General features: G+C 40.1%; 1 protein-coding gene across 1 annotated transcript in view; it reads left to right on the top strand.

Annotated features, from left to right (window-relative positions):
• The first annotated feature begins 1,108 nt into the window (after positions 1 to 1,108).
• The window catches only part of LOC128696907 (uncharacterized), a 145,286-nt gene continuing 134,457 nt past the window's right edge, over positions 1,109 to 11,937 (top strand). Inside the window, exon 1 of the mRNA XM_053788339.2 lies at positions 1,109 to 1,261. The gene's annotated coding sequence lies outside the window, so the exon portion shown is untranslated. The remainder of the gene's footprint in view (positions 1,262 to 11,937) is intronic.

Raw genomic sequence — 11,937 nt, 5'->3', positions numbered from 1 at the left:
CTTTGTAGTAGCCACAGTCATTGGCCAGGCTTCAAACACCTTTTATTGTACAGCAATAAAGGAATGGAACAGACTACTCGCACATGTCAAAGCCAGTCATAGCATGAACCAGTTCAAGAAGACTGCCAAAAGGTGTCTGATGAATGTAGCTACAGAAAGGGAGGGGAATGATTTTGTTTTTTAGCTAACATACGTGTAAATTTTACCTTATTCCTAGTAATGACCCTCGTGTAGTAGATAGTCTTAATGACCCTCGTGTAGTAGATAGTCTTTTAAGTATGATAATAAGATGTTAAATTCATTGTAGAATAATAAGAAAATATTATAACCTTTATATTATAATAATAAGGTAAAAGGACCCCAATGGAAATAAGTCACTGTGACTTTTTTGGGTTACCCCAGGTTCTCTACACATATGCTGCTATGTATGATAATTCTATATAACTATTTGTGTATACCTGAATAAACTTACTTACTTACATTTAAATACAATTGCCATGCATAGTGTAAAATATCTAGGATAACTCAAAAGTCAGACCAAGTTACCTGTACGACTCCTAAGGGTTTAGGCTCCCCTCATCACCGTATAATAATAATAATGTATGACAGTGCTGGGACAGTGTGAAGCAACAAACAAACCAACTTATTCACTACACAAACTTTATCAAAACGTGAAATCAATCTTGTGTTTCCTTGTGTCTGGCTCAGCTCCTCTCTGAGCTGGCTTGCATCTCTCCAAGTTCTATTATATTCTTGCTTGTTCTTTGTTTAATATTAATAAAATAAATAATATGACACTGTTGTCTGTCGTCAATATATTATAGTTGAGTGTTGAAAGATAAGAAAGAATTGTGCAGAAAATAATTTCTTGGTAACTAAGACATCAACTAGCTGCTGCTTCTGCTGCCAGACGTACGACACTTACCACTTACCACACCTATTATTACTTCAAGAGATATAAACATTGATCTAAATAACGGTACACGTTTATGCAATCTAGAGGCTAGACGTCAGTAGTGATGTATTAGCTTTACCGTAGGTATTTATATGTGTATACAAGTTTTTGTGTGTAGTGAGAGAGGAGAGGAGAATGTTGAGGTTCAGTATGACTCTCCAGCATCAATGTGTACACACTAACACTCTCCTCCTGAATTATAACACTTTCCATTACGTTTAGTATATATATATATAGTGAATTTTCACAGTTTATTACCCCCGTGGAGTTTACTTACCATTGGATTACTCTGAGACAGCACTGGAGGTAAGATTCTTCAACTATATTGGGTTTTTTTTTGGTTTCATGAATTCCATTGCCTCTTATGGGCAACAATGGGCTACAATTTTGTATGGTAAACAGATTTGTGTATTTTCTGGAGATAATGAAATAGGTTGAGTAATAAATCAAAGGTTAATTATGATGTACTTAAGTATTATGAGGACATGGAGATACAATTATAGCATAACGAAGCACTTAACGTTACTTCTGCCGTATATTAACTCCGGCAGTATAAGGAAGATGCCTTGCTTGTTTCTTTGTTTATATCTTAACATTATCACTAAGTATTGTACCTGAATGCTATCACCAAGTGTCCCGTGGCTGGGTTGGTAGGGCATTCCGCTTACATACTTTGGGTCGGTGACTGATCTCCGGCACGGGTGGAAACTGGGTATGTCTCACACCTACTGTCTCTGTTCACCTAGCAGTAAATAGATACCTAGTGTAGGATAATAGCTCTTAAACTGTAAAATTGATGTGTAAAACAGTCATTATGTTTTAAATACTATCACCGAGTACTACAATACAATTACTATTATATATCAGGAGGGAATTAATGAATACATAAATATATCATATATAAGATAAAATAATGTATATCTTAACATAATAACTATGGTAACTGATAGCAAATACAGTATATTAATTACTACATATTTTGCGACACATATAATGACTAAAGTATTTTTGTAATGTGTGCTACTGCACCTACATTCTTCTTCTTTTCATAAATATTTTAAACCTATACAATAATCGATTTCTTAAATTTGAGGGGTTGTCTGACTTGTGTGTAAGAGCTTTGTGTTAGAACTTTGTATACTTGGAAATAAGTTAGACAGTCCTCGATGACGCACGGACTGACTTTCTTGGGTTATCCTGGGTGGCTAACCCTCCGGGGTTAAAAATCCGAACGAAATCTTATCTTATCTTATCTTATCTAGTGCTAATACTGCATTCTTGGGCAACGTAAGTATATTGTGTTGTGTATATCGATAGTGCAAGTATATGTGTGTACATAAGGGCTTTGTATAATATCAGTATTGTCTTTTTGTGTATAAGAACTTGGTATGGAATCAGTATTATATTAGTTTTGTGTAGCTCTGTTACTGTATGTTTTGTATATACTTTGTATATATTTCCAGTGTTGTACATTTGTGTATAGTGCCAGCATTACTTACATTTTTATAAACGCTGTATAATGTTAATATATGTTTGTATATAGGAATAATATTGTATACGTAATTATGCATAGTGTCAGTTTTATGTACCTTTGTATAAGAGCTCTGTATAGGGCCAATATTGTATGTTTGTGTATAAAACGAGTATGTGTATATTGTCAGTAGTGTATGATAAAGTAGAGGAAATATTTCTTTTGATAAAGTGAAATAACATAAACTGATCATTAAGGTTATGTTATGTCATTATATCACTAGTCATATATTCTCATAATACGTGTACGTATTATATATATATATATATATATATATATATATATATATATATATATATATATATATATATATATATATATATATATACATGCATATATATATATATATATATATATATATATATATATATATATATATATATATATATATATATATTACATAAAAATAGTCATAACATGAAGACTTTATGAGCATCTTAAGAGAGAAAGGTGGAAGCAGCACTAAACACTCGGTCATCATCCCAGGATGCAGATACTCACAGGTGCTTGGTTACTGCTGCCTCAGCATCTGTAGTTTCTTGTATAAAACACTTCTGCAACGTTAGGCTACTTTATTGTCTGAACGCTTCGCCTACCAAGGGCATTATCAATCCAATGCCCCTGGTGGGAGGAGCGTTTCACTAATGGTTACCTATGTTAAATAAATGTGTGTTATACATTTTCAGTATTATATACCTTGTTTGTGGCCTTAAAATGAACGAATCTTTCTTACGTCTGAGTCTGCCTGAGCAACCCGTCCCTAATTTTAGTACGTTAATTTTCTTACTAGGTTCTCAATGTAATTTTTAATGCTTTCTGTAAACTTACAAATATCTTTTCTTTATTTTAAGTTAGATTAGGCTAAGTTGAGCTTAGGTTACACAAACCTTTCAGCACACTTGTTATTCACAATTAAGCAAATTTAAAAATAAGCCCTAACAAATCTGTAGAAGTATATCACTCATGGTGCGAGAATGTTTGTCCAAAGTGTTAACTATTCACCTTATTCTTGTGTGTGCCTACACTCCTAAAGCCCTAGGCCTAGACTATGACATATAATGATCAAAATGAAAACTTAACGTTGTGTAAACAAACTCTTTATCTCTGGGATTTGTGTAACAAAGTGGAACAGATCTGACTCAAATTAGAACTGAATTAAACGTGAGTTTGTGCGATATTTAACATTTGGAAACTAATTTAAATGTTATTACTACTTACCTCTGAACATACCTTGATCAACTCATGATGGTAGTAACCTACGAAATTATCGAAGTTGTTATACAATGTTAAACACTTAGGTATGGCTTTTATTAATCGTCTCCACGCAGGCATTGTATTCATTATATATTCCTTAGTTAAGAGGGATGTAATATACAAGTTGTTGATGTGGATGAGATCAGCTGGTCCACGCTGGTGTTGGGAGGGAGGGAGGTGAAGGGAATATGAAGGGAGGGGGTGGAAAGAGGAGAGGGAAGGAGGTGGAGGATCCCTACAACGGTACAGCTTCCGGGTCATGCTGAGATCACGAGAGGAATGTCTCCAAGCACTGAAGACGTTGCTCCTGTGCTCAGCTCATGCTCGGGTCCCTGCTTCTCACAGTAAGGTTCTTTCCTCTCGTGATCGAGTCACCTACCTCTCATGCACGGCTTATGGCCACCTCTCTCAAGGTAGTTTATGACGCTCTTATGGTAAGCTTGCGTGGCTCAGCGATCGAGTTTGGCTCACTGAAAGAGCCTGGGATTGATCCTCGGGAGTGTGGAATGTATGAGCAAGTCTCTCTACATCTACCCATTTAACTATCAGCACATCGATAAAGGACTTGGCGGGTTGCTCTGGGTCACATCATAGGGTAGAGGACCGAAGAATCCCAAGGGAAATAAATCACACTTCTTGGCTTTCTTGAGTTATCCTTGATTAATAATTTCTTCTCGTTAAGCTGCATAACACGCAAACTAATTTGATATACTGTAACAATGTTGGTGTTGATACAGTCTGAGTAATGGACCCTTCAAGGGTACCGTGATGGGGAAAGACTCTTGATCCAGGGAACTGGAGTTATCCTCCCCTTCGATCAAACATGATTATTTCCCATTTCACATGCGTTGTATGACCCCCACGGGTTAAGCGCTTCATGGAATGTAATGTATAATAATTTGTGTAATGGATTTATATTTCGTTTGAGCATGTATGTTAAACTCAGCCTAAGGACCTCATTTGGCATCCAACATAACTGATCACAACGTTACAAGTAACGCCACTCAGTGAGCTGACTCATGGATGCCTTCCAACATAACTGGTCACAATGTTACAAGTAACGCCACTTATTGAGCTGACTCATGGATGCCTTCCAGCATAATTGGTCACAACATTACAAGTAACGCACCACTTACAACCATATTAATAACTTACGTGTGTTCTTCCACTAATATTGACCTTGAACATTACATCTCTCAGCTTGACATCAAAAAAATTACATAAATTGTCTTCGACAAATTTAGAAGGTGAGTGTTTAGTGAATTAAACATATGTAAAAATCCCCCCATAAATGTGATGTGTATAATTCAAATATTGATAGTGATATATCACAAGCAACATTACTTCAGTTGATGCAGTATTGACGTTGTTGCTGCCTCTGACTCATGCGCACTCTTCATTTACATAAAACTATAATAAGCCAAGTTCGTGGAAAATGTAATAATATCGCACAGAAGTTTCAGATTCAGGAACCCAGCTCTTATATAATGGGCACAGGACATAAAATTTTGTTCGTGAATCAGAAAATTGACAATGGGCATTATTCATTATTCAGATGGATTCATCATGCACAAGAGCCTTTATCCGCTCTAGCCTGCCTACCAGTTGTACATAGTTCATTGAATAATTGGGTCAAGATTATGAGAGTAGATGATGGTAGGTAGTTAGGGAGAGGTACACGTGTGTGCAGCGCTCAGAAAGGAATTTAATCGAAGTTGCTCCTTTCTTAATGCTGAGTCATTGGTGCACAAGCCTAGTGTCACTAAACAGGGAGCTCTGCAGGTTACAATGCCATTTATATCTTTATTAAATGATTGTCAAATCACTATCCTTTACCACAACCGATTATCTAACCAACAGAGATAAACGTTCAAATTCTAACCTTTCCTATTTTTCATTGCCACCTCGTTACCAAATGCATCGCGGCGGTTTTTTCTAATTTGATTATTTGTAGTTTACGTTTTATAGGTTTATGTAACCTAAGCTAACTTAACCTTCATTAGTTTAACCTAACTTAAAATAAAGACAATATAATTTTGAGAAATATAAGAAATATAAAAACTGAAATTGCGGAACTTAAAAAAACTGACGTTATAAAGTAAGAATTGGTTATTTCCCAGCAAGGATATCAAACATATGATAGAGCATCAGTGGTGGCAACCATGGCATCATGTTGATGTTATTGTCATACTTGCCAGTCATGGTGTAGCTGTTGCAATGATAGTGCAGTGTTGCTGCCTCATTAATGTTACAGTGATTTCCTCAAGGATGGCACAGCGTGACTGACTACAATTACTAGTAAGGTGGGTGGTGTCACGTTGGTGGCATTAGGCAAGTAGTTTTGCAGAAGACCGTCTCAAGCCTAAGTCACTAATACTTCACTGACGTTAACTGTTAGTCTGTTAACTTTTCACTTGTGCTAGTATTATTATATCTCCTCATTTCAGACATAGACAGAGATACACACCACAGCACCGTATCATCCTTTGCGGATGATACTAGGATCTGCATGAAGCTGTCATCTGCTGAGGACGCGGTTAACCTCCAAGAAGATTATACAAAGTTTTCCAGTGGGCAACGGAAAACAATATGATGTTCAATGATGACAAATTCCAACTCCTCCGTTATGGAAAACTGGAGGAGATAATAACTAGAACAGAGTATGCTATAAACTGGCCATACAATAGAGCGGAAAAATAATGTAAGGGACCTGGGAGTAGTAATGTCTGAGGATCTCACTTTCAAGGATCACAATAGTGCCACGATCACAAGTGCAAAGAAAATGATAGGATGGATAATGAGAACGTTCAAAACGAGAGATGCCAAGCCAGTGATGATCCTTTTCAAATCACTTATTCTCTCTAGGCTGGAATACTGCTGTACATTAACATCTCCATTCAAAGCAGGTGAAACTGCAGATCTAGAGAGTGTACAGAGATCCTTTACTGCACGTATAAGTTCTGTCAAGCACCTTAACTACTGGGAACGCTTGGAAGCACTTGACTTGTACTCGTTGGAACGCAGGAGGGAGAGATATATCATAATCTACACTTGGAAAATCCTGGAAGGAATGGTCCTAAATCTGCACACAGAAATCACTCCCTACGAAAGTAAAAGACTGGGCAGGCGATGCAAAATGCCCCCAATTAAAAGTAGGGGCGCCATTGGTACACTAAGAGAAAACATAGGTGTCCGGGGCCCAAGACTGTTCAACAGCCTCCCATCAAGTATTAGGGGACTTACCAATAAACCCCTGGCTGCCTTCAAGAGAGAGCTGAACAGATACCTAAAGTCAGTGCCGGATCAGCCGGGCTGTGGCTCGTACGTTGGACTGCGTGCGGCCTACAGTAACAGCCTGGTTGATCAGGCCCTGATCCACCGGGAGGCCTGGTCATGGACCGGGCCGCGGGGGCGTTGATCCCCGGAATAACCTCCAGGTAACCACTGATACCAACCGGAGGTAAATTAGTATAGCTGCTTCCATGGCTTGTCATAGTGCTATCGACTACCTCACCTTCACGTGGCCTGAAACACCGTCTTGTTGTGCTCCGTAATAAGATCGGCACCACTGATCGGGTCATTTTATGACAAAGGCCCATGTCAGGGGTTTTATCTAGTAACAACTCACACATTTAGTTGTTAAGTAGTGACAGATTGTTGCATTGGCACTTGGTGCGTTGGAGAGCGTACAGTGTGTTAAATAATTGATTGTATGATTGTAGAATTCAGGAAATAACCGACGTTAAAATATAATACAGCATAAAGTTGCAGGTACTTTCAGCAGCCATGCTAAGAGTAGATATTGTTGGGATTATTAACCTGGAGGGTTAGTAATCCCGTATAATCTAACAAACCCACGGTGGCTTATTTCTTTAGGATTCTATCATCCTTTACCAGGAAGCGACTCTCTACACTCAGCTAACAACTACGGTAGGTATCTACTTACTGCTACGTAAACAGGGGCAATAGGTGTAAGGAAATAAGCCCAGCATTTCGACTTGTGTCAGGATCGAACCCAGGTCCTTAAGATGTTAGCCAAACGAGACAGAAATAACTGGAAATGCGCCCAGTGGCGTACTGTGTTGTAAAGTATTCATGAAATGCTTGTTGGTGTAGTTGAAGAGGTTAAAAGCATTAGTAATAGATTTGTAGTAACCAAACTGGCGGAAGCCTGCTGAGGCTCGGCCTTCCAGTAAACACTGCTGGTGAAAATAAGACAAAACACATACACACTACAGTTTATTGGAAACGCTTCGCTCTTGTAACCTTGGTTATTACTGGTATTTAAATTTTGTGTCATTTTTTCCATCTACTTGTTTATGTCATACCAGGTTTTATCACTGTTCTGCTACGTTCGTATTTTGGCCGTCTCAAATGCTGGCGAGGGCTCTTGATCCAGGAATTGAACTTGTCCTCGCAGTCCTTAGATCGATACTGATTGCTTCCCATTCCCCAAGAAATAATAATTATAATCATCACAATAATAATATTATTATAATAATTATAATCATCACAATAATAATAATATTATTATTATTATTATTATTATTATTGCGCGTCACACATTGGCACTTGAAGACCTTAACTGCGGTACAAAGCAATATTTGTGACCTACCTGTGACTGATTTAGGGACTTGTACTTGCCTAGCTGGGTTTGACTTCCCTGATGACCACCTTGTCAGTCAGGCTGTTGTTGCCTATAGCTTGCCGACCAGACACCTTTTGCAAGAACTTTACCATTTTCTTTTTGGAAACTTCTACCTTTGTTCCGGCAATGTTTTTTTTTTTATCTGCTAGTACAGTAGAAGGTTGGAGCGTCATGGACCGCGGATGTTGATTGTTTTCCAATTATGCCTACGGTGCCCCTGCTTTCACTGGGTTAATTCTACACCTGCTCCCGTATCTCACTCCAGTTAGTGTCTATGGTAGTGTGTGGGTTGAACCTAACCGATAAGTAGTTTCCACGTATATATTGTGAGGTGCCTTCCATTGTACCACAAGATCATTAACAGTGTTAATTGTGTAGATTGCTTTGATTTCGGGGGACTGCCCCTTCGGCCCGGTCCCAGACCAAGGTGCTAACACCAGAGTAATAGTGCTTCATGAAATTATTACTTCACTGAATGCGAAAAAGAATTGAGAGTTCTGGTGTGCGGAAATTTTAAGTTAGATAACAAAGCTTAAGTGTTCACAATAAACCTAATAGGATTTTTGGCTTCGTATCAAGATGTATAAATAATAGAAGACCTAAGGTTATATATACTTCAATTTTATATACATTTTTTATAAGGCCTTATTTAGATTACGTTGCTCAGTTCTGGACTTCATATTACTGGATGAATATAAATGCGCTGGAAATATATAAAGGATGACGAAGTTGACTCCGTGTATAAGAAACCTCACCTACGAAGACAGGCTGAACTTGCACTCTCTGGAAACACCTAGAATTAGGGGAGATACGACTCAAGTGTACAAATGAAAAACAGGAATAAAGGGATATAAATAACGTGAAATTATCTAACCACGGGACATCCAGTAATAGAATCAAGTTGGATTAATTAGATTAAAAAAATAATATTAGGAAGTACTTGTTTGTTAACACAGCTGAGTTTCTTCCTGAGAGGAAGAAACTCCCAGGTAGTGACTGGGATGAGAACCCTGGGTAGCTTTAATTAAATATAAGTTGGACGGGTATATGAGTGGGTGGTTGGAAGAGTAGAACGTGCCTAGCATGGGTCAGCAGGCCTACTGCAGTGTTCGTTATGGTCTTCAGTAACGCCGTGTTAGACAGCGTTGAGACCTAGGTATCATGATGATGGGTGCGGAGTGTTGGAACATCAATAATCACCTTATGACTGTTATTGCACTTACTGCGTTATTTAATAAAGGTTAAAGCGCTGGAGTCAAGCCCACCCGGATATAAGAAAATATTCTGATGTCACCTTCGTGGTCCGTGTGTGGCATAACAAAATTACTTGAAGCTATTGTGGTAATATTGATGAGTTTGGCAGGTGAGTTTGATGAGTTTGAGAAGTGTGATGAGTATGGGAGGTGAGTGTAAAGAATGTTAGGCGAGTGTGGGAGGTGAGTGAAGAATATCAGGTGAGTGTGGGAGGTGATTGTAAAGAATGTCAGGTGAGTGTGGGAGGTGATTATAAAGAATGTCAGGTGAGTGTAAAGAATGTTAGGCGAGTGTGAAGAATGTGGGTGAGTGTGGGAGATGAGTGTGGGAGATGAGTGTGGGAGATGAGTGTGAGAGGTGAGTGTGGGAGGTGAGTATAATGAGTGTGGGAGATATGTTGGCTAAGGACCAAGTAATTGGGGGAGAAAGTAGGTCAACTAGCGAGCTCATGTCAAGGTCAGAGTGTAGCGGAATTCTGCTGAATTGTAGCAGAGGTTAGCAGTTGTGTGTACTACCCTCAGTGTTGTGTACCCTCAGTGTTGTGTACCCTCAGTGTTGTGTACCCTCAGTGTTGTGTACCCTCAGTGTTGTGTACCCTCAGTGTTGTGTACCCTCAGTGTTGTGTACCCCTCAGTGTTGTGTACCCCTCAGTGTTGTGTACCCTCAGTGTTGTGTACCCTCAGTGTTGTGTACCTCAGTGTTGTGTACCCTCAGTGTTGTGTACCCTCAGTGTTGTGTACCCTCAGTGTTGTGTACCCTCAGTGTTGTGTACCCCGCAGTGTTGTGTACCCTCAGTGTTGTGTACCCTCAGTGTTGTGTACCCTCAGTGTTGTGTACCCTCAGTGTTGTGTACCCTCAGTGTTGTGTACCCTCAGTGTTGTGTACCCTCAGTGTTGTGTACCCTCAGTGTTGTGTACCCTCAGTGTTGTGTACCCTCAGTGTTGTGTACCCTCAGTGTTGTGTACCCTCAGTGTTGTGTACCCTCAGTGTTGTGTACCCTCAGTGTTGTGTACCCTCAGTGTTGTGTACCCTCAGTGTTGTGTACCCTCAGTGTTGTGTACCCTCAGTGTTGTGTACCCTCAGTGTTGTGTACCCCTCAGTGTTGTGTACCCTCAGTGTTGTGTACCCTCAGTGTTGTGTACCCTCAGTGTTGTGTACCCTCAGTGTTGTGTACCCTCAGTGTTGTGTACCCTCAGTGTTGTGTACCCTCAGTGTTGTGTACCCTCAGTGTTGTGTACCCTCAGTCCCTCAGTGTTGTGTACCCTCAGTGTTGTGTACCCTCAGTGTTGTGTACCCTCAGTGTTGTGTACCCCTCAGTGTTGTGTACCCTCAGTGTTGTGTACCCTCAGTGTTGTGTACCCTCAGTGTTGTGTACCCTCAGTGTTGTGTACCCTCAGTGTTGTGTACCCTCAGTGTTGTGTACCCTCAGTGTTGTGTACCCTCAGTGTTGTGTACCCTCAGTGTTGTGTACCCTCAGTGTTCTGTACCCTCAGTGTTGTGTACCCTCAGTGTTGTGTACCCTCAGTGTTGTGTACCCTCAGTGTTGTGTACCCTCAGTGTTGTGTACCCTCAGTGTTGTGTACCCTCAGTGTTGTTTACCCTCAGTGTTGTGTACCCTCAGCATTGTGTACCCTCAGTGTTGTGTACCCTCAGCATTGTGTACCCCTCAGTGTTGTGTACCCTCAGTGTTGTGTACCCTCAGTGTTGTGTACCCTCAGTATTGTGTACCTTCAGTGTTGTGTGTACCCTGTTGTGTACCCTCAGTGTTGTGTACCCCTCAGTGTTGTGTACCCCTCAGTGTTGTGTACCCTCAGTGTTGTGTACCTCAGTGTTGTGTACCCTCAGTGTTGTGTACCCTCAGTGTTGTGTACCCCTCAGTGTTGTGTACCCCTCAGTGTTGTGTACCCTCAGTGTTGTGTACCCTCAGTGTTGTGTACCCTCAGTGTTGTGTACCCTCAGTGTTGTGTACCCTCAGTGTTGTGTACCCTCAGTGTTGTGTACCCTCAGTGTTGTGTACCCTCAGTGTTGTGTACCCTCAGTGTTGTGTACCCCTCAGTGTTGTGTACCCTCAGTGTTGTGTACCCTCAGTGTTGTGTACCCTCAGTGTTGTGTACCCTCAGTGTTGTGTACCCTCAGTGTTGTTTACCCTCAGTGTTGTGTACCCTCAGTGTTGTGTACCCTCAGTGTTGTGTACCCTCAGTGTTGTGTACCCTCAGTGTTGTGTACCCTCAGTGTTGTGTACCCTCAGTGTTGTGTACCCTCAGTGTTGTGTACCCTCAGTGTTGTGTACCCTCA

Source organism: Cherax quadricarinatus, chromosome 31 (genome assembly GCF_038502225.1).
Source record: "Cherax quadricarinatus isolate ZL_2023a chromosome 31, ASM3850222v1, whole genome shotgun sequence".
NCBI classification, from domain to species: domain Eukaryota; kingdom Metazoa; phylum Arthropoda; class Malacostraca; order Decapoda; family Parastacidae; genus Cherax; species Cherax quadricarinatus.
Note: the sequence above shows the minus strand (reverse complement) of the source record. Positions and strands in the feature narration are given on the sequence as shown.